The sequence below is a fragment of the Pan troglodytes genome, chromosome 7 (genome assembly GCF_028858775.2).
Source record: "Pan troglodytes isolate AG18354 chromosome 7, NHGRI_mPanTro3-v2.0_pri, whole genome shotgun sequence".
Taxonomy (NCBI): domain Eukaryota; kingdom Metazoa; phylum Chordata; class Mammalia; order Primates; family Hominidae; genus Pan; species Pan troglodytes.
In genome coordinates, this window is record NC_072405.2 from 110,534,169 (window position 1) to 110,559,919 (window position 25,751).

Consider the following 25,751-nt stretch of genomic DNA (forward strand, 5'->3'; position numbering starts at 1 on the left):
GTGGCTACATTTTGTGGTGAGGCACAAAGGGAACTTTTTTTGTTTTTTTGAGACACAGTCTGCGTCTGTTGCCCAGGCTGGAGTGCAGTGAAGCAATCTCAGCTCACTGCAGCCTCCATCTTTCGGGTTCAAGCAATTCTCCTGCCTCAGCTGGGATTACAGGCATGCGCCACCATGCTGGCTAATTTTTGTATTTTTAGTAGAGACAAGGTTTCACCATGTTGGTCAGGCTGGCCTCGAACTCCTGACCTCTAGTGATCCGCCCGCCTTGGCCTCCCAAAGTGCTGGGATTATAGACGTCAGCCACAGTGCCCAGCCAAACTTTCTTAATATGTGCAGTATGCATAGTGGTTACAAAGGTATGTTCACTTTGTGATACATACACGACCCAGAAACTCAAGATTAATGTGCCTTTTTCTATGTGTTTTTTTCCTCCTGTGGCTGACCTCCTAATTAACATATGTTCTCTGGAAAAACATTTCACTCAAACAAACTTCACCTCATGTCCCTCGGTTTATATTTCCCTTCACAAACACAGGATAGATAAGGAACAGTCAGAGAGCTCAATCTATACAAATACAGTTATGCATCACTTAATGATCGGGATACATTCTGAGAAATGTGTCATTAGGTGATTTTGTCGTGTGATCACAGAGCACACTTACACAAACCTAGATGTTATAGTCTATTACACACCTAGGGTATACTGTATAGATTATTGCTCCTAGGCTACAAACCTGTACAGTATGCTACTGTAGTGAATACTGGAGGCATTTGCAACACAATGATATCTGTGTACCTAAACACAGATGTTTCATTTATTTGGCTCTCCAATATCCTGCCAGTGCCTCACACTGGGTAAATCCAACCAAAAGCCAACTGCCTCTAAGGCAGTCCTTAGAGGTCAACCTCCTGGGGCACAGAGCAGGGTAGAGAAGGCTGAATGAGAGTAGATCTGGACATGCAAACAAAAAACATCCAGTATTGTATGTATAAAGAAGAGAACTTGGGAGTCAAAAGACCTGGCTCAGCTATTTTTTGTTATCATATCCTAGGTAAGATATATTCCTGAATCAGTGATCAGGACCACAAAATATGGATGATACCACTCACCTCAAATAGATGTTCTAAGAATAATGTGAAATTGACATGTGTTAAACCTGCCTAACAAACCCAGCACCGTACTAAATGTTAGCTGAAATGGAATGTAAGATAACCTAGTGCTTTACAAAATGTGTACCTTATAGTAAGTGCTTAGTATTAAATGAATGAATGATGCTTTTCAGTTGCTATTACTCTGTGATCCTTAAGCCATACGGCCTTACTACATCCAGTTTTTTAACTGTGGAAAGACAAGAACCTTTTACCTTCAGAAGTGCTTCAGAATTCGTAAAACATGTTAAGTATCCTGACACTACAACTTCAAGAATTATACATTTATAATATCCCACCAATAAACATCTAACCATAAACACTTCAGCAGCATCTAATAGCCACCTATGTGCCTAAATGATTTACACATCATTAGAAAGGTATTCTGGAAATGAAGAAGGCCGGGCAAAAAGTTTGCATACACAGAAAAGACTTACTTCCCAAGAGGAAAACCTACTACATGGTCAAATAACAGTTTTTGCTTCTGTTATTCAGCTAAAATTAGGTTTCTTCTGTCACTTCTCAAACAGCTTAAAATATGGAGAAAATCCAGTAATTTTGTGCTGATGGTCAAAATACTAAATGTAAGAGCAGTGTACCTATGTTTTCTAATTTTAATTTGTTTTTTAGATGTCTGACATCCAGATGTATGGTACTTCTAAAATAAGCATGCAATAAAAACAGCATGTGACAATATTTACTAGCACTGTTGAAGAGAACAGAAAGAGGACTAAGTCTTTTTTTTTTTTTTTTTTTAAGTAAAGACGGAATAGGTACAGATAATTCCCAGCAGAGTTTCTACTGATCACTAACTTGGTCACTACAGAAGCTTAAAGCTATTCTATACTCAAGTGAAAGTGTCAATAAAGAAGACAAATAAAAAAGACTATGTTAAATGCTGTATTCTGTATTACAAAAGAATAACAGGCTATTAAACTTCAGCACACGCTTATGTTGAGAAGATAATAAAGAATGAAGAAAACAAATTTAATTTTAATGGCTATGTATTTGCATGTGAGATTGGGAATCCACGAGGAACATTTGCTTTGATAGCAAAGATATTTTTAGTATTGTCTCACTACAAGTCATTTACATTTCACTTTCTGTGCACTAGGCACATGTTCATATCCTGCTGCAGCACTTTTCCTCACTGATGTGTAAGACATAGTTCTATTTAATAAAGAGGCTTGCTATCATATGGGGGTGTGTGGGTGTGGGTGTGTGTGTGTGTGTGTATACGTATAAATTGTATTTGACTATATGGCAATTTTCCAATGTAGAAATTTCAAAAGTTTTTAACATGCTCAAATTCACATATCTTTCTGACTTTTGACTTCTACATCAGCCTTAGAAAGCCTTGCCCACTCTAAGATTATATTTTTAAAATCCCTTCACATGTTTTCTACTGGTAATTTGATAGTTTATGAATAAGTAGAGATCAAAATTTGTTTTCTAAATGGCTAGGCAGTTACCTCAACACCAGTTACTGAATAATGATCTTTCCTCCATGCCCCACCCCCTACATACATACTGATTTAATTTTTTAATTTCTTATTTTTGAGACATTTATTTATTTATTTATAAATTATTCCATTGCTCTATAAGCTTACAAAGTCTTCTTTTGGAGGATGAAACCTAATTGTTACATATTTACTTTCTGGTCCTTTTCAATCTTTCTTGTGCAGCGGTGCCCAAACTTTTTGGTACCAGGACCAATTTCATAGAAGACAATTTTTCCACAGATGGAGGTGGGGGGTGGGAGCAGGGATGGTTTCATCAGGCATTATATTCTCATATGGAATGTGCCACCTAGATCCCTCGAGTGCAGTTCGCAATACTCCTATGAGAAATCATTGTTGCCACTGATCTGACAGGAGGTGGAGCTCAGGCAATAATGCTCACGGCTGCTCGCCTCCTGCTGCGTGGCCCAGTTCCTAACAGGCCACACACTGTGGCCCAAGGGTTGGGGAGCCCTGTTCTTGTGGATCCACTTTTCATCTGGTGTCATGTATCTTCAGCCTCAAGAACTTCCATTAGCATTTTTTGATATGCAGGTCTCCTAGCAATGAATTCTTTCAACTTTTATCTGGGGAAAAAAAATGTTATTTCACCTTCATGTTTTATGGGTATTTTTGCTGAATACAGAACTCCAGGTTGATATCTTTATCCTTTCAGGACTTAAAATAGGTTATTACACTGTCTTCTGGCCTCCATCGTTTCTGACAAGTCATCTTTCCTGATATTTTAATTCCCCTGTACATAATGTGTCTTCTTCTCCTTTGCTTGCATTCAACATTGTTTTCTATCTTGGATGTTTAGCAGTTTGATAAAGATGTGCCTAGATGTGGTTTTCCTTGTCTCTATCCTGCTTGGGGTTCACTGAACTTCTTGAATTTGAAGTTGATTTAAACCAAATACAGGAATTCGGGGGAAATTATTTCTTTAAGTATTTTTTACCACACTGTCTCTCTCTCTCTTCCCACTCCTGGAATTCTTTGTATGTCAGTTTGATTTTTGTCCCAGGGGCAACTGAGGCACTGTTCTTTTTTGTAATCTTTTTTTCTTCGTTCGGTAGACTGGCAAATTTCTATTGATTTATCTTCAATTTAATCAACTTTTTCTTCTGCCATCTCCAATCTGCTGTTAAATCCATCCAGTGAAATTTTCATTTTAGATATTGTACTTTTCAGTTCTATAACATCTATTGTTCTTTTTCATAGTTTCCATTTCTCTGATGAGACTACCCACATGTTCAGTCATTATATTTCCCCCTTTAAGTCCTTAAAACACTGCAGTTGCTATAAAATCTGTCTGCTAATTCTGCTAATTGCAGAGTCTGCTACCTATTTTTGAGGGAGTCTTGACATGAAATGAAGCATATTTTCCTGCTTTTTTACATGTCTAGTAATTGCTTATTATAAACTGGATATTGTGGATATCTTATAGAGGCTCTGTAGTCTCTTGTCTTCTCCTGAAGAGTGAGGACTTTTATTATACTGGGCAATTAAGTCACTGGCTAGTCAACTTGAACTTCTGAAAGCTTGGTTTTATGCTCTTTTAGAGTAGATCTGTGGAAAGCACCCATGTTTACCAATCCCTTCTATCTTGCTGGGAATCAAACACCAAATTCTGTCACCCCTGCAGAAGCCATTAGCTAAAATCTCTATTTAGATTTTTCTGCCTGCCAGCTGTTGTTTTCCACTGAACTCCTTGGAATCTCCCAAGCACAGTTCTAGGGGACATCTAGATATCTGAAGGGAGTTTACCCACAGATTTTTGGAAGTTACTTACCATAACTCCCTCCTTTCTGCGATTTATCCTATTTCTGGCCACTTAACTCCATCCCCTGATACTTCAAGCCAGTAAGACTCTGATTTCCTGCTTGACTTTCAGCTGCCCTACACTACATAGACTTTTCTTTAGGGGGAAAGATGTATAAATTTTTTAAGGAAAACATCTTGCAGTTTTCCAAAGGATATCTTCATCTAGGCTTTGAGATACAGTATTCTTGAATCTGTACAGGATGCTGTCACAGGAAATTTTAGCCTACTTATGCATCCACGATCTCCACAATGTAACTGCTTACTAGACTGCTTTTTTAAAACGATCCTTTAAAAGATTTTCTTGCATTATTCAATACCTGGAACTGTAAGGTCTTCAACGAATGACTAAATGTGTTAAACTTTTTGCCTTACTTGCTCCAAGTAACCTGTATAAGTATTAATTCATTTATTCTTTCAACAAATATGTTCAGTGCCTATCATGTGCCAGATACTCTTGTAAGTGCTGGATAGTGAACAAAATAGACAAGGTCCCTATTCTGTGGAACTTTCATTCCAGTACATTTAAGCATTGAACAGATACTTCAGATGATATCTTCTCCAAAGAGTAACATGAATGACTTTGCAAGGATCTAAATTTTAATAAGTAACTCCTTCTTTTCTAAGCATAATTTTAAAGAAAAAAGTTGATTTTTATTTGGACATATATGGTAGTCCCATAACTGAAACTAGTATTTATCAAAATCCATTTTAAAGCTTTCTTCCTAGTAGACTTCAGATACTTTTGACAGCACTCTATTTTTCGTAGTTACAATGGTTTTCTAATACCCAAACATTTTGGTAGACAATTTAAGTTGCACAAAAGAAATCACTATTTATCTAACCAAATTATCTAGTATACAGAATATTCATTTTGCTCACTGGGCATAACTTTAGGAACCAATATTAGCAGATAAAAGGTGGGGAAATCCTCAACCCTAGACTCACTATTTTGGATCTGCTCAGCCTCTGGTGCTACATAAACGTTCCTAAGGCAATGAAAAAAGGGAAGTATCTGTCTTTGTGCAGCATTTACTATATGTAGTGTTGCAAACACCATCTCATCAAATTTAAATATGGCTATGTACAATTTAATGTAGTAGCTGACTACCAAAAAATAGATAATTATCATAAGCCATCCTTTGATCAGACTATAACTTAAAGTGATCTACTAGAAATGATGTATTTCTACCCAAGCTAATTTTGGCCCAAAGTAAATAGAGTTTTTATAAATCTGAATCATATCATTAAGAGAAGTTTGAGGCATTAAACTAGATTCTCATATATCACTTTCTCTTAACAGAGAGAAATCACTGAAGTTCATTATAATAAAGTTTGCTATTACTAAAAAATCACATTTAAATGTTATTTTTAAGTTATGCCATTCATGATCTATGCTTACTTATAAGACTTGCTTATGAACCTCAAATTTAGAAATGTCATTATTTTCCTCTAATAAATTGATTCCCCAACATAACTACCAAATTCGGATACCAAGCAGCAATGCATTCTCTGGGCATTATTCTTTTTTTCCTTTTTTGAGACGGAGTCTCAATCTGTTGCTAGGCTAGAGTGCAGTGGCATAATCTCAGCTCACTGCAACCTCTGCCTCCTGAGTTCAAGCGATTCTTGTGCCTCAGCCTCCCTAGTAGCTGTGACTACAGGCACGTGCCACCATGCCTGGCTAATTTTTGTATTTTTAGTAGAGACAGGGTTTCACCATGTTGGCCAGGCTGGTCTTGAACTCCTGGCCTCAAGTGATTTTCCTGCCTCTGCCTCCCCAAGTGCTGGGATTACAGGCGTAAGCCACCACGACCAGCCTCTGGGCATTATTCTTACTGCCCAGGTAATAGTATTTATTAAACATCTCTTTCTACAGCCTAGTAAAGTAAAAATATAACAAGCACATTTTTAGAAAAAAATAAAAATGCTTAAAATAACAGCTAATGCATGGACTGGCTTCAGAGAAATCCATGAAATCTCAAAAGTGTATGTTAATTTGTGAATATATATATATTCTAGGCACAGGATAGATCCACAGCTTTCAACACATTCTCCAAGAAGTCTAAAGTACAATGAAAGGTTAACTGTTAATGCTGAGATGTCAGATTTAACTTGCCAGTAAAAGTTAACAGTTTCTGTAAATCCTTCCTACTCTCGCTAATTTACATTATTAGTACAGCATTCACAGCTGTACCAATTATAAGCTCAGTTAGAAAATAATTCTATTCCATTAGAAGTATTCCAGTTGAAGTTGCAACTCTTTCCACAAGAGTTAAGTTTTTGGGAAGGTTAAAAAACAACTTTCATGGCTAAACAAAGTCTCTGATTCATCACACAAGAATAAACATTATGTGGATAGATGGCCGGCCCACAGTAACCCATCACATGTATTGAAAACAAAAATCATACAAACAAAGGTTAATCAATATTGTATATTCAAAGGACAGGTGACCATAAATATGTCCATAAAGATATTATAATGCTATTGTGTCATCTTTACTTAAAATGGCAATTACCACTGAAAAAATTTTAAAGTTGATTATTCCTTATGAGGTAAGTCAATTAATAATCTATTTAAAGTGTATTAATAACAGACATGAAGAGATGAAGACATTTAATGCCCAATGTGAAAGAAAGCAATGGTACTAGACATACAATCTAAATACCTTTCAATTATTGCAACGTGTCCTTAGACGCGTGAGCACATAATACGCAGATCTAAGGTAACCTAGGTTCTATGATCTCTACCAAGTGATGTTTTATGCCTTTTGTTCAGAAAGGACCTCTCTGTATCATCTGTAAAATGGGGAAAATACAATTGTGGCAGAGATGCTGTTACATGCTCATCTGCTTCATTTTCCTTCTGAGCACAAAGCAGGACTACATTTTCCCATTCCACTTATGGCTAAGTGTGGCCACATTATTAGTCCTGGCCAATGCAATCTGACTATAATAATGTATGCCCTTTCAAGGACTGACCTCTAAATCATCCCTGAAAAAAACCTTCAAGCTCTCTTTCTCTTCACACAATGACTGGCTGAATGGAGTAATTCTAGTGAGGCAGAACTTAGAGGACAGAGGAGTCACAAGATGGAAAGAATGTGGATACCTGAGTACTACACATGGTTCTTTGTGTGAGTGAGAAATAAATTGTTATTGTGTTCCAGCATGAGATTTTGGGTTTTCTGTTACAGATACAATTATCTATCTTACTCACCTTAAAGCTGGAAAATATAATAAGATGAGGTAACAAAATTTAGATTAGCTTGGGGGGAAAGGTTTTTTAAATGCTATACAAATATGGGGTAGTGATAGAGTATATTTTGTTGAGTGAGTAAAGCATGCACTTTGGAGTCAGGATATCTTGAGTTCAAGTTCAGCCTCTGAAACTTACATTAACTATGTGACATTGGGTTAAATTACTAAGACTCAGTTTCTTCAATTATAAAATGTGAATTACAGTACCTATAGTCCATAGATTATAAAGATTAAATAAAATAACACATCAAGAATTCAGTAAAGGGTATGGTACATATAATCACTTAAATATTACCTGTAAGTATACTCATCTGAGAAGATAGCACAAATGTATCTAAATTTACCATGTATTGGGTTAAAAAAAAAAAACACTTATTACACATTAGGTTAGAAATAAAAACAAATGTTTGGCTCTGAAATGGCTTCCCTAATGAATAGGCACTTGGAAGTTTGGAATACATTATTAAAGTACACGAATTTCTCAAAGGTAAATTATATAAATAATGTACAGCTAGTACAAACCTACCTCAAGTGGTCTAATGTTAAAAATGGAATGAATATTTTTAACTCAACTACTTATAAATGAGGGAGATGGGGATAATTCAACATATCATTAGTGTAGGTGAGTATCAGTTTCCAACAAGTTCTTTAGAAAGTAAATGCTTACCAAGACCCAGATATACTCTCTTGGGTTCTAGCCTTAAGATAGTTTCTATAATCTCTCAGAAACAGAAACTCAAAGTTCAGAATAAGCTATTCCCATAAGCCACAAAGCCTCCCAAAAGAGGTATTTCTTAAACAGCTTCACAAACACGCACCTGCCACATCTACCTGTTTGAGTCCATATTTGATTGGGAGAAGAACAAAATGGTGCTTTGTGGTTTTAATAATACTCATTACAAGTAATATTCACTACTCAAGTTATTACAAAAAGTAAGCTGCTGCAGAAAGGAATAAAGCATTACTCATTCAATTTCTCCAATAAAAAACATTTTGGTTAGCTTATTCCAGGCCCTCTTCGAAAAGAAGCACAAACAATACACCATTAGGGAAACCACAGGGAAAGCAGAGTGCAAAATGCCAGGTATGATCAAGTGCCCAGAGACATGTAAGTTTTTAAATAGGTTTAAAAAAGATACCTAGCTGTCAAAAATTTCCTTCAACTGGTTAAAACACACATTGCTGAAGAGAGACTAATTTGAATGCTGCATATCCAAAGGAAAACAGACACATTTTGCTTACTGTGTCTCTTGGTTCTCAACAGGAGGGAAACACTAACCTAGTATTAGATCTTAACCAAGTTTACCTATGTTTTTGAATTTTAATTTCCATATTCGAAAACTAAGGTGATTAAGACCAGAGGATGTCTAGGGTCCCTTAGTTCCAAAAGACTATGATAATAATATACAAATATATAGGCAGTTTTAATATACAGAATACTCTAGGTTAAGTAGATGATTACAATTTTCTAGGATAAACAAATAATTGTTGTTTCTGTTCTTTACAAAATGTCTCCAAATTCTCCCAAGTATTAGTATACTCTTGTTAGTAAATTCAGTGTCAAAGTGAATTTTACCAAGTCTCATGATTAATGTGATTCTACTATTTGGACAATTAGAAGTATTAAGTGTTTGGACCGGGTGCGGTGGCTCACGCCTGTAATCCCGGTGCTTTGGGAGACCAAGGTGGGCAGATCACCTGAGGTCAGTAGTTCAAGACCAGCCTGGCCAACATGGTGAAACACTGTCTCTACTAGAAATACAAAATTAGCTGGGCGTGGTGGCACATGCCTTTAATCCCAGCTACTTGGGAAGCTGAGGCAGAAGAATTGCTTGAACCCAAGAGGTGGAGGTTGAGTAAGCCAAGATTGTGCCATTGCACTCCAGCCCGGGTGACAAGAGCAAAACTCTGTCTCAAAATAAAAAAAAGAAAAAAAAAAGTATTAAGTGTTTGGACTAATTTTATCCTAACCACTTTCTCTGGAAATCCCTCAACTCCATACAAATTATTGATAACAGTAGCATCCCACCTCTCCAATTTTGGAAGCTCATTTGTCTCTTTCTCCTGAAGGACACCACGAGTAAGGGGGAGGGAAGACCTCTGGTTAGCTAAATCATTGTGTGTGCATGTAATTGAATGATATATGTACATAGGAGATAGAGTGCAATCTGTAAGAGGTGTTTGGTAGAGATCCTAGAACTTAGTTTTAAAATTTTCTTCAAACTACAAGGTAATTCTCGGATGGAATAATATCTCTTGGGAACCAAGAGGCACAATAAGCAAAATGTGTCTGTTTCCCTTTGGGTATGTAGTATTCAAATTAGCTTCTCTTTACACAAGTCTCCCAAAAATGAGATTAAAAACTCACGTACAAAGGAAATATTATTAACTGTATAAGGAAAAAAAAGGGAGTATTTTCTAAAGACAGAAAAATCTAGGTAATAATTACACAGCAGGTAAACAATCATAAAGGTTTATCTCTGTTACGGATTTCTTATTGAGAATTCAAAAGCAACAAAATCAGCTGGGCATGGTATGGTGGCTCATGCTTGCAATCCCAGCGCTTTGGGAGGACAAGGCAGGCAGATTACTTGAGCTTAGGAGTTCAAGAGCAGCCTGGGCATCAAGGTGAAACCCATCTCTACAAAAACTACACAAATTAGCTGGGTGTGGTGGTGCACACCTGTAGTCCTAGCTACTTGGGAGGCTGAGGTGGCAGGGTTGCTTGAGCCCAGGAATTCCAGGCTGCAGTGAGCTATGATCACACCACTGTATTCCACCCTGGGTGACACAGTGAGGCCCTGTCTCTGAAAAAAATGAAATAGAAAAAAATTAAAAAATAAAAAAACAAAAGCAACACAATCAGTTTAACTACAATTCTAAAACAGACTATTAAATTAGATGTATCAGATATTTAACTAGTCAACTCCTGGGAGACAGTAATCCAAAGACTAATTTGAAAAAGCAGCCATCAAAAAACAGAGTGAGTCTTTTAAGTAAGTCAAGAAGATACAAAGAGTGAAAAGGCTACAAATTCTGGACCTATTTCACACAGACAAAAAAACTAGTCATGTAAAGGTCCCTGTGTTCATGTACTTACTTGCTCTTCTCAAGAGGCTGCACCAACTTTATGTGGCTGTGAAACCTATCCTTCTAGTGACTCTAGCATTCTAATCTAACCTATTTTGTAAGTGAGAAAACTGAATTTAGAGCTAGTAGGTTCGATGTATCACCACTAGTCCCATGAGGCTATTTAAATTAAAATTAAATTTTAGTTCCTCAGTTGTGCTAGTCACATTTCAAATGCTCTACAACCATAGGTTGCTATTGGCTACCATATTGGACTGAACAGGTCTAGAACATTTCCTTCACCACAGAAAGTTCTATTGCACAGCACTGGTCTAGAGATGTGACTTACCCACACAGCTAACGTGGCAGAGCTAAAGGCTCAGCATTCTTTCTACTATCTTACTGCCTAGACTAGGCCTTCATTAATCACCTGGTATCCAAATTACCACATTATCCTCTTTGTTAAAGTCTGCTTACAAATTTCCACTGGTTTCCCCGAGATGAAGAATAAATTTCAAGCTTCCTGTGGCATTAAAAGCCCTCCACAGTGCAACCTCAGTTTCTCACTGTTCTACATAAAAACCCCACACTTTAGCCAACTGACCTATTTGTTAAATATCTTAACAAAACATACATAGTTTCACCTCTATGAATTTTCCTATGCCTTTGTCTCTGCCTGGAGTATTCTTTTCCATCTTCACTGCTAGTCCTACTCCTCTTTCAAGGCCCAACTCCTATCTTATCTCCACAATCATTCTAGGTCAGTAACTATAAATAAGCATTACTAAAAGTTACTCCATGCTCTTATATACAAGTTTACAATTTTCTAAATATCGTCTAAATATTTTAATATTATTCTTTACTAGAAGGTGGGGAAAAAAGTTAGGCAGAGCAAAGGAGATCAGTGTATGTGTGGTGTTGATTACTATTTTAAACAGGGTGATCACAGTCTCATTGAAAGGGTGGCATTTAGCAGAGACCTGAAGGAGGTAAAGGAGGTGTTAGCTATGTGGAAATCTGGGAAAAGAGTATCCAAGGCACAGAACAGCCACTGCAAAGCCCCTAAGGGAGGAATGTGTCTGGTATGCTCAAGGAATAGCCAGGAGGCCCTAATATGGCTGAAAATTAATGAGCAAGGCAAAGACTATCTGAGATACATGAGAATGCCAGGTTGTGTGGGGTTAAGGCCACTGTAAGGCTTTTATTCTAAGTGAGACAGGGAAACTTGGGTTTCTAAAGTGACAGAGATAGTTTAAAATCTAAGTTTAAAAGGATCATTCAAGTGTTGTGAACAGATGGGGAGGTATCAAGGATGGTAGCACAGAGAACAGTTTAAAGACTACTGAAGTAATCTACGAGAAAGATGACGATGGCACATCAGTGAAGGTGTTGAGGACATGTTTTGAAGGTCAAACTGTAAGGATTTCCTGATGGATTACAAGAGGATTTGGCCTGATTAATCAGAAGGCTGAAACTGCTATCAACTGAAATGGGGAAGGCTATGAAACACAAGTTTTAAGAGTGAGCCAAGACCAGAAGTTCATTTTTAGACATTTATACTTGAGATATCTCTTATACCTAGGTGGAGATGTATATCCAAACACCCGTTTGACAAGCCCAGAGTTTAGGAAAAAAGTAAAGCCTAGAGATGTAAATTTTGGAGTTGCTGTTATTTGGATGGTATGTAAAATCGTGAACACAGATGAAATCACCAAAAAGTAAATATTAAAGAGTAGGGAATGAGGCCTGTAGCATCCCAACATTAAGATGTAGGGGAGAAGAGGCGAATCCAGTAAAGGAGACAGAAAAGGTGGAAGGGGGATCATGGAGGAATTACACTTTAAAGAAGACAAAACCTGTTGGTCTATCCTACTAGTGTTTTACTCATTCCCCTCCCCCATGTCAACTACATCTTAAAAAGTATACAAAGAGCAAAGAAGGAGCAAGTTAGGAGAAGAAAGAAACGATACAAGCAAAAATAACAAAATGTATCTTATAAGATATAATCGATTCCTGTTGAGACTGGAGGGTATTAAAACACTTCCTCTGATATTTCTCAGAATTAGAATTCTAACGAAAGGGCTGTTTAGTCTCTGATCGTCATAGCACATGATATAAAACAACGATAATTAGAGATTTTTGGTTTACTGAAGACTTTTGACTGTATAGTAGTTTCCTGTGGCTGCTGTAACAAACTATCACAAACTGGTTGGCTTAAGACAATGGACATTTCTCCACAGTTCTGGAGGCCAGAAGTCCAAAATCCAGCTGGGCCGTGCTCCCACTGGGGCTCGAGGGGAGAATGTGTCCTTTGACTCTTCCAGCTTCTGGTGACTATAAGCATTCCTTGGCTTGCGGTTACATCACTCCAATCTCTGCCTCCATGAGCACACTGCTTCCTCCTTTTCTGCGCGTCTTCTCTGTAATGTGTCTACTTGTCCCTTACAAAGACACTTGTCACTTGATTTTGAGGCTACCTGGATAATCCAGGATGATCTTATCTCAAGATTCTTAACTTAATTACATCTGCAAAACTCCTTTTTCCAAATAACATTTGCAGATTCTGGGGATTAGGACATGAACATATCTTTTGTGGGGTTACCATGCAACGCACTAAAATATGGTTCTGGAAATTTTTGCTAAGGACATCAGTAAGGTATGCTAAATTACGCAAAAATCTAAAGGATATTTAACGTTTGTGCATAATTTTAAAAATGGGCCAGGTGCAGTGGCTCACGCCTGTAATCCCAGCACTTTGGAAGGCTGACGTGGGCGGATCACTTGAGTCCAGGAGTTCGAAATCAGCCTGGCCAACATGGCAAAACCTCGCCTCTTGTTAAAAAAAAAAAAAAAATGATTAGCTGGGTGTGGTGGCAGGTGCCTGTAATCCCAGCTACTGGCAGGCTGAGGAATGAGAATCGTTTCAACCTGGGAGGCGGAGGGTGCAGTAAGCCAAGATTGCGTCACTGCACTCCAGCCTGGGTGACAGAGTGAAACTCTGTCTCCAAAAAAAAAGTTTTTATTTATTTATTTATTTTTATTTTTGAGACACAGATTTGCTTGTCACCCTGCCTGGAGTGCAATGTCGCAATCTCGGCTCACTATAACCTCCACCTCTCAGGTTGGAGCAATTCTCCTGCCTCAGCCTCCCAAGTAGCTGGAACTGCAGGTGCCCACCACCATACCTAGGTAAATTTTTTTGTGTATTTTTAGTAGAGACAGGGTTTCACCATGTTGGCCAGGCTGGTCTCGAACTCCTAACCTCAGGTGATTTGCCCACCTTGGCCTCCCAAAGTGCTGGAATTACAAGCATGAGTCACCATGCCTGACAAAAGTTGGTTTTATATTAAAGGGTATGGCTATAAGGAGAAATCTATTTGATATGGCTATGTATACAACCAGAAGTCTCAACTGCCTACCAGGTAACCACTGCCACCCTTGCTTTGGATAAAAGAATTACAGTCATTGAACTATATACATCATATACCCTAAGATAATAGGCTTTTCTAAATGGTTACTTTATTTTCCCCACTTACGCACTCACACTACTTACCAGTTCCCACCCCCACTTTCCAAATGACCTTATTTCATGATTTTATTTAAGGATGCCTATATAAAAAGTCCCATTTATTCCATACAAAAACTGAAAAACAGATTTATTCAGGCAATATTAAATAGATGAGAGGTTTAAAATCTGGTGCTCAAACCAACCTAGTCGCCTCTCCTGATTCTATTTAAGAGCATCTTGTATTGATTTATTGTTACTGATTCCAATGTGGGAGGTAACAGTACATTCTATATGCACCAGTCTCATGGGAACTTCTATCCTGTTTTTTCCACTGAGCCTTGCTCTGACTAGTTACTAATAATTAGAGGATCTCTTTTATAACAGTCTTGTCTGAGTAGCCCAGAGTGTTTCAAAGGCACAATTAACTTATACTAATCCAATGAAAAAGATGACGAATATCCTTCCTTATTTTATTTTAGAGATAGTGTCTTGCTCTGTTGCTCAGGCTGGAGTACAGTGGCACAATCTCAGCTCACTGCAACCTCTACCTCCCAAGTTCAAGCAATTCTCCTGCCTCAGCCTCCCTAGTAGCTGGCATGACAGGTGCCTGCCACCAAGCCCAGCGAATTTTTGTATTTTTTAGTAGAGGCAGGGTTTCACCATGTTGGTCAGGCTAGTCTTGCCCGACCTCAAATGATCTGCCTGCCTCAGCTCCCCAAACTGCTGGGATTACAGGATTATACATGGGGAAAGACAGTAACGCGCAAAGTCATTTTGTGGGGAGATGTAAAACTGAGAGAAGACAGGTAGCCTGACTTTCAATCCAACTCAATAACTCCAATTCGAAGGTGTATGCAATTCTGTATTTGGCCTCAAAAGACACATCAATCAGTTAGAAAAAGACTACAAAAAGACAAGTTCTGCAGAACGAAACATGTCATACAAAACACCCCTAGAGCTACGCTGTCCAATATGAATAAAAGTACGTAAAGTCACTCATGATAATCTTTTGGATCTATTGGCTTAAATGCATTATGAAAACTAATTTTGCCTGTTTCCTTTTACTTCTTTAATGTGGCACTAGAAAATTTTAAATTATATTTGTGGCTCACATTGTATTTCTATTGGGTAACACTGCTGAAGAGATAGTTATAAAATAAACACCTTAGATTGTAGATACTTTAATTCTATTAGCAAATACTTATTCGACATCTTTTATTGTCAGGCTTATGCTAAGTGCTGAGACTTGAAGAGTGAACAAAGAAAATGGTCCCTGCCATCACAGAGCTTGCATTAGCTCCTATACTTCTGCACATTTCACATAGTCTCATTTGTGATTATGCATTAGAATAACTTAATTTAGGATACCTTACCATTTTCAGGGGCAAATAACAATACATGACTTAGAAATCACAAAATATAAATCAACAGATTCATGATAATGAGCTTATTTTTGTGATACAATATTTATATTAATACGTTATATAATATTTATCTGGAAACCTAACATCATCACATTCCCAAAAGCTTCTCCTGGTTTCTTGCTCCTTCCCTCTAACAACTCTGGCTCCCTCCTTATGGCTCACTTCTACCGAAGTCTCTTCAATTGGCAACCTGCCTGCTATTCAAATCATAAGGACTATTTTTATCCTCAGGGGTCTCCCCAACAGGGCAGAAGTTAAAAATGCTAAGTATACATAATTTCATGGGGCCAACTCCAGTTTTTTGAACCAAAGACTCAGTTTCGAAGTTTCTTTTGGGCGTAAACAAGCTAAGGTGATTTCTGAGCAGGATTTTTGCTTCAGAATTCAATGCACAAACTTATTTCAGAGTTAAAACAACTGAACACTTCTGTCATATTGAGAGTTTCATGTAACAAAACCTTTCCTAATAGGACTTCTAAAACAAATTAACAGTAATTCTTTAGTAAATGATTTATAAAATAAAATACTAGATAACATCAATAGGATAAGACTACATAATGGTTTTAAGGCTAATGGCATAGCTTTTTTAAAAAGTTATCAATAAAAATAATTCTTCAGGTGTTAATGACAGTGATAAAGAGAGCAATGCAAGCAAAACCTCCTTTATCAAGAAGTGTTACTTTTTCCACTTTGATATAGAAAGTATCACTGACATATGATAACTTTTGAGAAACAAATGAAATACACAAGTTTTAAACACCCAAAGTGATTTCACTGCCTGTTTGGTTGAAGCCTACCACCATCTGAAATAAAGGTATGTTCAGCAAGGAAATATTATCCCTTAGTCTTTAGCTGTGCAGGTATGGTTAAGTAAATGAGTTGTTTCAATGTTAGACATCTTCTATCTACTAACGAAGAACTGGCATGACTTAAAAAAAGAAAATTCATAATTACTCCTAGTTGGAGAAAAAAAATTCCTAAGTAAAGAAAAATTTAGCTATTCTCCATAAGTAGTAAGATGAATATTTTGATAAATAGCTTTTAAGCTTAAGTACTACTCCATATATAATCATGGGTCCTTTCAGACAATCTAAATTAAACTACCATTTTGCTATGATGTGCTAGTTTGCCAAATACAATGCAATATGCAATGAAATGTAAATTTAGAAATTCAACTTTACTTTGGGCTTTTGCCCAAGGTGGCCTAATTTTTATCTTGGCAAAGAATGTTAAAAGATCATAAGCTTATTAGTTCAGTACAAAACCAGCCTGCATTTGAAAGTCAGTTTTCACTTATTAATGACATTAGAAAAACGAATAACAATTCCCTAAGATTTCCTATATAACCCGAGAAGAGAAGATGTAAGTGAGCAATTCAGATGTAAATATTAATATAACAAAATTTATCTCCAGCTTACTCTGCGCCCAGCACTTGACTAGGGACTTTTACATGTTATCACAAATATTTTGCCTTCTTTTCCCTACTTGGAAATTACAGAAAACTACATATCTCAACCATCTGTGCCCTGTAGATTAAAAACGACAACAACAACAAACTATATGTGTTGGAGAAGGGGGAGAAATAATCTGAAACCAAAAAATTTCTATATAAATCTAAATAAGTGTTCAAGATACAAACTGCTGCAACAACAAAAAAAAACCGTGGTGGGGAGGGGGTGTCAGAATCTTCCATAATATACAAGTGATTATTTCAAATAGTTAAAACAAAAAGTTTGCTTTTAATTACCCATATTTAATTCTAAACAACCCCATAACAAATAGTATCCTTCAATCCAACCCCAATAAAATAGAGGTGACCCAAGTGTCTTACATCCTCAACTGCAAACATACTGCTTTACGACTTCACTTATATTCAAATTTGGGAAGTGCATTTACTTTCCACCAAGATGCTAAGTATTTTATTTATTCATCCATTTTCTTGAATGAAGTATCTTTAAAAATAGGAATCTTAGCACCTCTCGTGTGTTAGGCAGAAAATAAGTTTCAGTCAAACAAAATACATCAAAAACTCAAGAAATCACCAAAATTTGTTTAAAAATCCCAACACTGTCTGGTTGACAGTATGGACAGTTCTTTATATTAAGTCTACTGATCAACTGAGGCATCCCCTAAATGAGAAAACAAAATTTCCAGTGGCCACTATTTGGTACTAAGAATTAGGTTGTGCTTCAACTCCTAAAATGATGCTGCAGTTTTAAAAATTAATCTTACTGGAATCTCCTGGAAGCTAAGATAGTGAAAAAAATACACTAACATTAGTTGCCAACTGTAATTTTTTCCTCAAAGACACCTTGCGATGACATTAAAATATTTTCCATGGACACGTAAAATTTAAACTTCAGTTAAATTTTATACAGTAATTTAAAAAAAGAGAACATTAATCAGGGCATTAAACTAACAAATTTTAAAAGTGTTTTTTTAGCATAATTTGGTTTATTAAGTCCCAAGACTTAATTCTAAATTTTTACCATGAAACTGTAACAAGGAAAGAACATTTGAAAATACGATCATCGCCATTTTCTAAATAGAGAAGTATTTACATTTTAACTCAATTCAGATAGTTCAGTCAGTGTTAAAGAAGCAAAAACAGGCAAATACGGTAATGGCTTGCATTATAAACAGAAGTGGTAAAATGTGTATTAAGACGGGTAATGGCAAAACTGAAAATAAAACTTAGGCAAACCGTCAGACTTCAAACAACCAAAACTCAATGAATCTAGGTTAAAATAAGAAAAGATATTTTTAAAAAATGAAAAGAACCATGTTCTTTAAAAAAAAAAAAAGTGGAATGTAAGGATCACAATTTAAGACAACCGATCAAAGGGCTGCTTTAAGCCTCTACTGTTTACTAACACTTAAAATTAGCATTTCTAGCCAACATCTAGGTTTGAAAATTGCAACGGCACTTAAACGCCGTCTTTTCTAACGTCACCCCAACAGAACATTCTGCAACATTGTGGACAGTAAACATTAAGCAGAGTAAAGCATCGTTCGTGTATTTATATCTCCAAGGGCCAATGGGAAAAAATTAAACGTTTCTCTCTCCCATATATAGCCTTAACCACTCTCTTCCCTCTTTTTATTTACTGCCCTTGTCGCGGGGTTAATGAACCCTAAACTTCTTTTTCTTCTTCCCATTAATGGAAATGGGAAAAAAAGAGCAACTGCAGAGTGGAACCCAGATAAGAAAAACTGAAAATTCAAAGTAGTAGTATTACTTGCCGGGCGAGGGCTGGGAACACCCTAAAGGCTTAGCACGGGGAGACGATCCCGGAAGACCCCGGTTAACACATACTTCACCCCAAGGCTACACCATTTTGGTGTGATGTGTAATTTTTGCTTTTGAAGGAGGTGGTAGCAGTCTCGGACTAACCTTCCTCGGAACACAGCTCCCCTCCCTAGGGCCCCAGGCAGCACGGCTTGCGGGGCGATGTCCCGGCTCCAAATTTGCAGCGAGGCCCGGAAATCGGTCCCGTTAGAGCCGATTTCACCCGTCAGGAATGCGTTCCGCCCCCGCCGCCTCCCCGCGGCAACCGCCCTTGGGTCTCCCCCGCTTTAGGGGCAGGAGACAGCTCGAGGGGAGCGCCGCCTCGGCCCGTCACAATATCTCCGGGCCGGCCGCCGGCCGCCGGCCGCACAGGCACCAGGAGGACAGGGCTTGGGGCGGATCCCACGCTCCACCTCGGCCCCCGCGGCCCGGGAGGCGCCCGCGCCTGGGCCGGGTAGGGGACCCGGAGCTGCCCGAGGCCTGACCCCCTAAGCCGGCCACGGCCCCGAGCCCACGCTGGACACTGGAGGAGACGCCTTTCCCACCGGACTTCCGAATCCATTTCCGTCCCGGGCAGGGGCGCTAGGGCTGCGGCCCGGCCAGAGCTCCCTGGGTCGTAAGCGAGAGCCGCCCCTTCTCTCCCGCTCCGAGGCGCAAGCTCCTCCGGGTGCCCGCCCGTACCTTTAACTCCTCAGAGCGGCGGCAGCGCAGGGTGGCGGGCAAGTAGGCCCATCTCCCAGCAGCGGCGACAGCAGCCTGAGGAAGCGCGGGGGAGGGTCCCTCCGATGCGCCGAGGCGCCTCTCAACCGGGGCGGAGACGATGGAGGGGAGGAGTCCCGACGGCCGCCTTCCCGAACTCCTCCTCCGCAGTTGTGGCTCGACGGCTGCTCCCGGGAACCAGCGCCGCAACTACCACCTCCCCCTCCCGCAGCCCCCGCTTTCCCCTCCTCCTCCTCCCACTTCTTCCTCCCGCCCCCGGCCGCCCCGCCCCGGCGCGCCGCCCGCGTGCTGTGCGTCATGGCGTCACGCCCACCGGGCCCGCTGCGGGCGGCTCTGGACGCGGTTGTTCCCTTGCGCGCGGTTGTTCCCTTGCGCACGTTCGTTCCGCGCCCGCGCAGGAGCCGCCCCGCTGCACCCGGGTGGCCCCGACTGCAGCCCCCACACCTGTCCCCGGCGGAGGGGACTTCGCCTCGAGCGCGCCGGGCAGTGGGGCCGGTGTCTCCCTGGCCGGTTCTCCGTGGCCCAGAGAGCGTCTCCTCCAAGGACAGGTCGGGGTGGCTGGAGCTGCGCCCGGTTGAAGGGAGTTGCCAGACTCGGCGACCCTGGCTCTTGGCAGTTTGCCCGGCATTATTCATTCCTTTGTGTTCTCAGGGTTCACCTGCTGGATTGGCAGGCCGAGGGAGAGAAGTGCCGGGATGTTGCAGCTCTCGGCGAGGAAATGTCCTTTCCCAGAGGACGGCAGCACCCTGTGCGTCTGCAGCCGCCCTCTTAGTGGACCTGTCTTTGCAGAGGCTGTTAGGAACAGTACTTAGCCACAATAGCAAGCCTACGTGAGGGTTTGGAGAGTATCTTCCATTCATCTCTTTTATTTCATTTTTTTTTTTTACTATTTTGCAGTCAAGTAATCAGAATTCCTATTTCATCTCTAATACATTCCTAATTACTTTAATCCAGCTTTATTTGTTCCTTCCTCTCATATCTTTTCAGCCAGTCATATCCCCTTTGAATGTTTCAATCTACACTAGTCTTGGTATTCTTAGTTGAATAAACAAATTCCGTCTGGGCCTGGTGCATTTCCTCCTGGTTTATTCTCTTCAAGATTTAGATCACTCTAACATAGAATACTGAGAAACGAATGTGATAGAGGCTGGACAGAATGTCCATTTGCCATCTGTTACTTAACTAAATATATCACTCTCCCAGTCCTTGTTTAGTGTGTCTGTGTAATTTAAATTAGAAACAAACCAAGGAGCCATGGTCTTTCCGAATGTACTTGGTATCTTTGGTAACCCAGTAAATGTTTACCAATTAGAAAATTGAACAAGCTAGGCAGTTTAGGTTTAAGTTTCTTTGGCCTGGAATCTTAAAGGAAGTAATTATGGGTATGTTTATTTTCATTTATGGGAAGTTTTAAAGCTGTTATACCTTTAAATGCTACTTGAAGGCTGCCAGCGACTTTACATATGGGATGCTTTAAGCCTACAGATAGCACAAGAATAGTAAGTTAAGTACCCATACATAATATCCTTCTTGAAAATATATCAATATGTTGGCCGGAATTGGTGGCTCACGCCTGTAATCCTAGCACTTTGGGAGGCCGAGGCGGACGGATCACGAGGTCAGGAGATCGAGACCATCCTGGCTAACATAGTGAAACCCCGTCTCTACTAAAAATACAAAAAATTAGCTGGGCGTGGTGGCGGGCGCCTGTAGTCCCAGCTACTCGGGAGGCTGAGGCAGGAGAATGGCGTGAACCCGGGCGGCGGAGCTTGTAGTGAGCCGAGATCGCGCCACTGCACTCCAGCCTGGGCGATAGAGCGAGACTCCGTCTCAAAAAAAAAAAATAAAGAAAGAAAATATATCAACACGTTAAACAACATTTCAGCACAGATGGGGCACTGGCTTGAAAGGGGATTTTGAATAAAGAAGCTGTGCGGAATGAAAATGGTCTTACACTCTGTACAACGGTCATATTTTCCAGAGATGCTGCTTCTGGCTTTCTTGTCTTCCTAAAAATTAGAAGGACTTTCTATTCTTCACTAGGCCAAATAAATCTATTAAAAAACAAATACCCATTGAACATCCCCAACTTGAATTCCTAGAGGCACCTCAGACTCGGGCTGTCCAAGATGTAGTTTGTCCTTTCCTCAAAGCATGCTTCTTTCATTCACCCAGACACAAGCCAGAAACCTAGGATTGTTCCCAGGCCCCATTCTTTTTGTCCCTTCCAATTCATAACTAACCACCAAGTCCTGTTTATTATACCCCGGAAATATCCCTGTGCTCTCTGTTCTATATCTCCCTCTGCTTTTAGAGCAGTGTTTTCAAATTTGGCTGCATATTCTTATGTCCACGTTGCACCCAACAATTAAATCAGAATCACTGATGGTGGTGCTCAGGCATCAGTAGTTTTTAAAACTCCCCAAGTGTGCTGGGCACGGTGGCACACACCTGTAGTCCTAGCACTTTGAGAAGCAGAGGTGGTTGGATCACTTGAGTCCAGGAGTTCAAGACCAGCCTGAGCAAGATGGCGAAAATACAAAAATTAGCCTGGCATGGTGGCCCACGTCTGCAGTCCCAGCTACTCCAGGGGGCTGAGGCAGGAGGATCATCTCCATAGCCTTAGGAGGTCAAGGCAGCAGTGAGCCCTGGTCACACCACTGGCCTCCAGCCTGGGCGACAGAGTGAGACCCTGTCTCAAGAAAGAATGAAAGGAGGGAGGGAGAGAAAGAAAGAAAGAAAACCGGGCGCAGTGGCTCACGCCTGTAATCCCGGCACTTTGGGAGGCTTAGGTGAGTGGATCACTTGAGGCCAGGAGTTTGATACCAGCCTGGACAACATGATGAAACTTCATCTCTATAAAAAATACAAAAATTGGCTGGGCATGGTGGCACACTCCTGTAATCCCAGCTCCTCGGGAGACTGAGGCATGAGTCGCTTGAACCTGGGAGGCAGAGGTTGCAGCGAGCTGAGATTGTGCCACTGCACTCCAGCCTGGGCAATAGAGCGAGACTCCGTCTCAAACAAAACAAAACAACAACGACAACAAAAATAAATAAATAACCTCTTTCCAGGTAATTCCAATGCACGATCAAGGTTGGAAACCACTGCCGGGGCCTCATCATTTCTCACTGGAATACTGCAAAAGCCTAATTGGCCCCAGGTGCCTTAATTTTTGGCAGTATTCTCTTTTGTTTCCCTCCTCTCTTCTAATTCATTTAACATCAATTCGATAAACATTTGAATGCTTACTATATTGGAGATGGGGTGTTTGCCATTACAGGCACTGAGACTATAGCAATGAAAAAGCCTACATATCCGTTTGCATGGTGCTTACATTGGGGGATGAGGAATAAAGAAGGAAAAATAATGAAAAGGAAATACACTTACCAGAGTAACAGAAACCAGAGAGGCTGTAACTTAGTTTGGTCTCTCAAACTAACGTCAATTCTTCTGACATTTGAGCTGGATTCTATAAGACAAGAAGAAGGCAAACTAGTTAGGAGGTGGGGAAGACGGAGGAACAGCAGATGCAAAGGTCTTAGCCAGAAACACTTGTCAAATTCAAGGCAGCTAGAGGCTGAACATAGTAAAAGGGAGGGGAGTATGACGTGGGCCAGGGGACGGGGGGTGGTCAGAAAAGTAGGAGGCAGCTGGATGATTTAATACCTTTTTAGGTATGGTAAGGAGAATTCTAAATGATTGGTATGAAGTGTGATGAGACAATAGATGTTTAAGCAGCGTGACATCTGATTTGTCTTTGAAAAGGATCACTCAGGCTGTTCTGTGGATCAGATTAAGGCAGAGCAAGAGTGGAAGTAGGGAGGCCCGTTAAGAGGCTATTCCAGGAATCCAATAAAGATGTCATAGTTCTTTGAACCAAGGTGAAGACTGTGGAGACAGAAGTGGATGGTTTTGGTTTTGGTTTTGGTTTTAGAGGTATAATCAGTCAAACTTGCATGGAATGGAATAAAAGTGGCAAGTAAAGAGAAAGAGAACTACTTTTTTTTTTTTTTTTTTTTTTTTGAGACAGAGTCTTACTCTGTCACCCAGTGGCTCAATATTGGCTCATTGCAACCTCCACCTCCTGGGCTTAAACAGTCTTCCCCCCTCAGCCTCATGAGAAGCTGGGACTTCAGGCACATGCCACCATGCCTGGCTAATTTTTGTATTTTTTGTAGAGACGAGGTTTTGCCATGTCGCTCAGGTGGGTCTTGAACTCCTGGGCTTAAGTAATCTGCCCAGCTCAGCCTTACAAAGTGCTGGGATTGCAGGCATGAGCCACGTGCCCAGCCGAGAACTACTCTTTATTGCGTACATACTGTATATACTATATATAGTACACTATATGTTCACTTTATTGAGTACACATACTATATATACTTTTGAGTACATATACTATATGACAGGCACTATTCTGATTGCTTTATAAGTATTAAGCCACTTAGTTTATCATCAAGAGTCCCTAAAGCTCCCAAATTAGGATCTGAGGCACAAGAGTTTAAGTAATTTGCTGAAAGTTACGTAGCTAAGTGGCAGAGCGGGGATTTGGACTATCCAGCAGGCTGGCTCCAGAGGTCATGCTCTTCTCTTAAACTTACCCCTGGCCCCTTCCCTGGTGTCACAGCCTAAGTGAACATTTCTTTAGCCACAGTAAGGTGCTAGCAGTACCACAAATCCCCCCATCCTTTCCTGTCTTCCTTCTCTTCTCTTTCTCACACACCCTGCTAACTTTCTTTCTCTTTGTAGGTACTACCTAGCTTTGCAGATGCTACTATGCCTAAAATGCCCCCTCCCCTCTCCTCTGCCTGGCTCATTTCTATCAACTCTCACTGGTCCTGACAGGCTAAATCAAGCTCACATTCCCTAGCTCCACAACAACCATGCTTACCTCTATAATTTTTCTGTATAAAGTACTTGTCATTATTTGTAGGCCTTTCCCACTAAACTTTGAAGGTAGAGAACTTAATGCCTGACACCTAGTGAGAGAAGAAGGAAGCAGGCAAAGAAGCTTAGCTATGCACATGACATACCTTCCCTAGGTGCTGCGAGACACCAATATGGTAAAGTATCGTCCCTCCCCTTGAGCAGCTTGTAAACTTGCCAGGGAAACTGACATCGAGAAAATCACTCTAGGCCAGTGTGCTGGCACATGCCTGTAATCCCAGCACTTTGGGAGGCTGAGGCAGGCAGATGATTTGGGCCTAGGCAACATGACAAAACCCATCTCTAGGAGTTTTGTCGTGTGCCCAGGCATGGTGGCACACACCTGTAGTCCCAGCTACTCAGGAGGCTAAGGTGAAAGGATCACTTAAGCCTGGGAGTTGTAGGCTGCAGTGAGCCAAGATCACACCACTGCACTCCAGCCTGGATGATCTATGTATACTCACTCTAATATAAGAATCAATAAAGTACATATGATATAAACACAGGACAGGGTACCATTAATTGTGCTTCAGGACATCAAAGGCAAGAAGCTTGGCCTTATGTTTGTTTCACTGGGGGGGAAAAATGCAACCAGGAATGAATGGGAGCTTGGGGGCTTTAGTCTCCACCATCATTTCACCTGGCTTAGGGAGGCAGTCTGGGGCCTTGTCCAGGGAGAAGGAGATTCTCATTCAGCACAATTGATCATTGGAATGTGCTACTTCTTGACTCTCCCCCTTACCTGTCCTTATGTGACTAAATATACTGATTTCCAAATTGATTCAGTTTCTTTCCCAGCAGGGTCATAGAAATTTTTCTTCTTCTTTGTCTTGTTGTTGTTGTTGTTGTTGTTGAGACAAGGTCTCACTCTGTTGCCCAGGTGGGAGTGCAGTGGTGCAGTGCGATCACCTTGACCTCTTGGACTCAAGCGATCCTCCCATCTCAGCCTCCTGAGTAGCTGGGACTACAGGTGTGTGCCACCATGCCTGGCTAATCTTGCTTGTTAAAATAGATTTCTGAGTTTCATATCAGACTAACAGACTCATTTTCTATGGGGTTGGGGTGCTAGAATCTAGTTTTCC

At 40.2% G+C, this 25,751-nt stretch overlaps 1 protein-coding gene across 15 annotated transcripts in view; it reads right to left on the minus strand.

The window, feature by feature from the left end:
• RNF19A (ring finger protein 19A, RBR E3 ubiquitin protein ligase) overlaps positions 1-20,014 on the minus strand; it is a 93,418-nt gene extending 73,404 nt beyond the window's left edge. For 6 of the 15 annotated variants that reach the window (XM_063816482.1, XM_016959731.4, XM_054657421.2 and 3 more), the window contains exon 1: positions 19,705-20,009. The gene's annotated coding sequence lies outside the window, so the exon portion shown is untranslated. Of the gene's footprint in view, positions 1-19,128 lie in introns of all 15 variants that reach the window. The other 9 variants (XM_063816483.1, XM_063816486.1, XM_001152507.7 and 6 more) reach the window with 5 other exon arrangements.
• Positions 20,015-25,751: the final 5,737 nt, after the last annotated feature.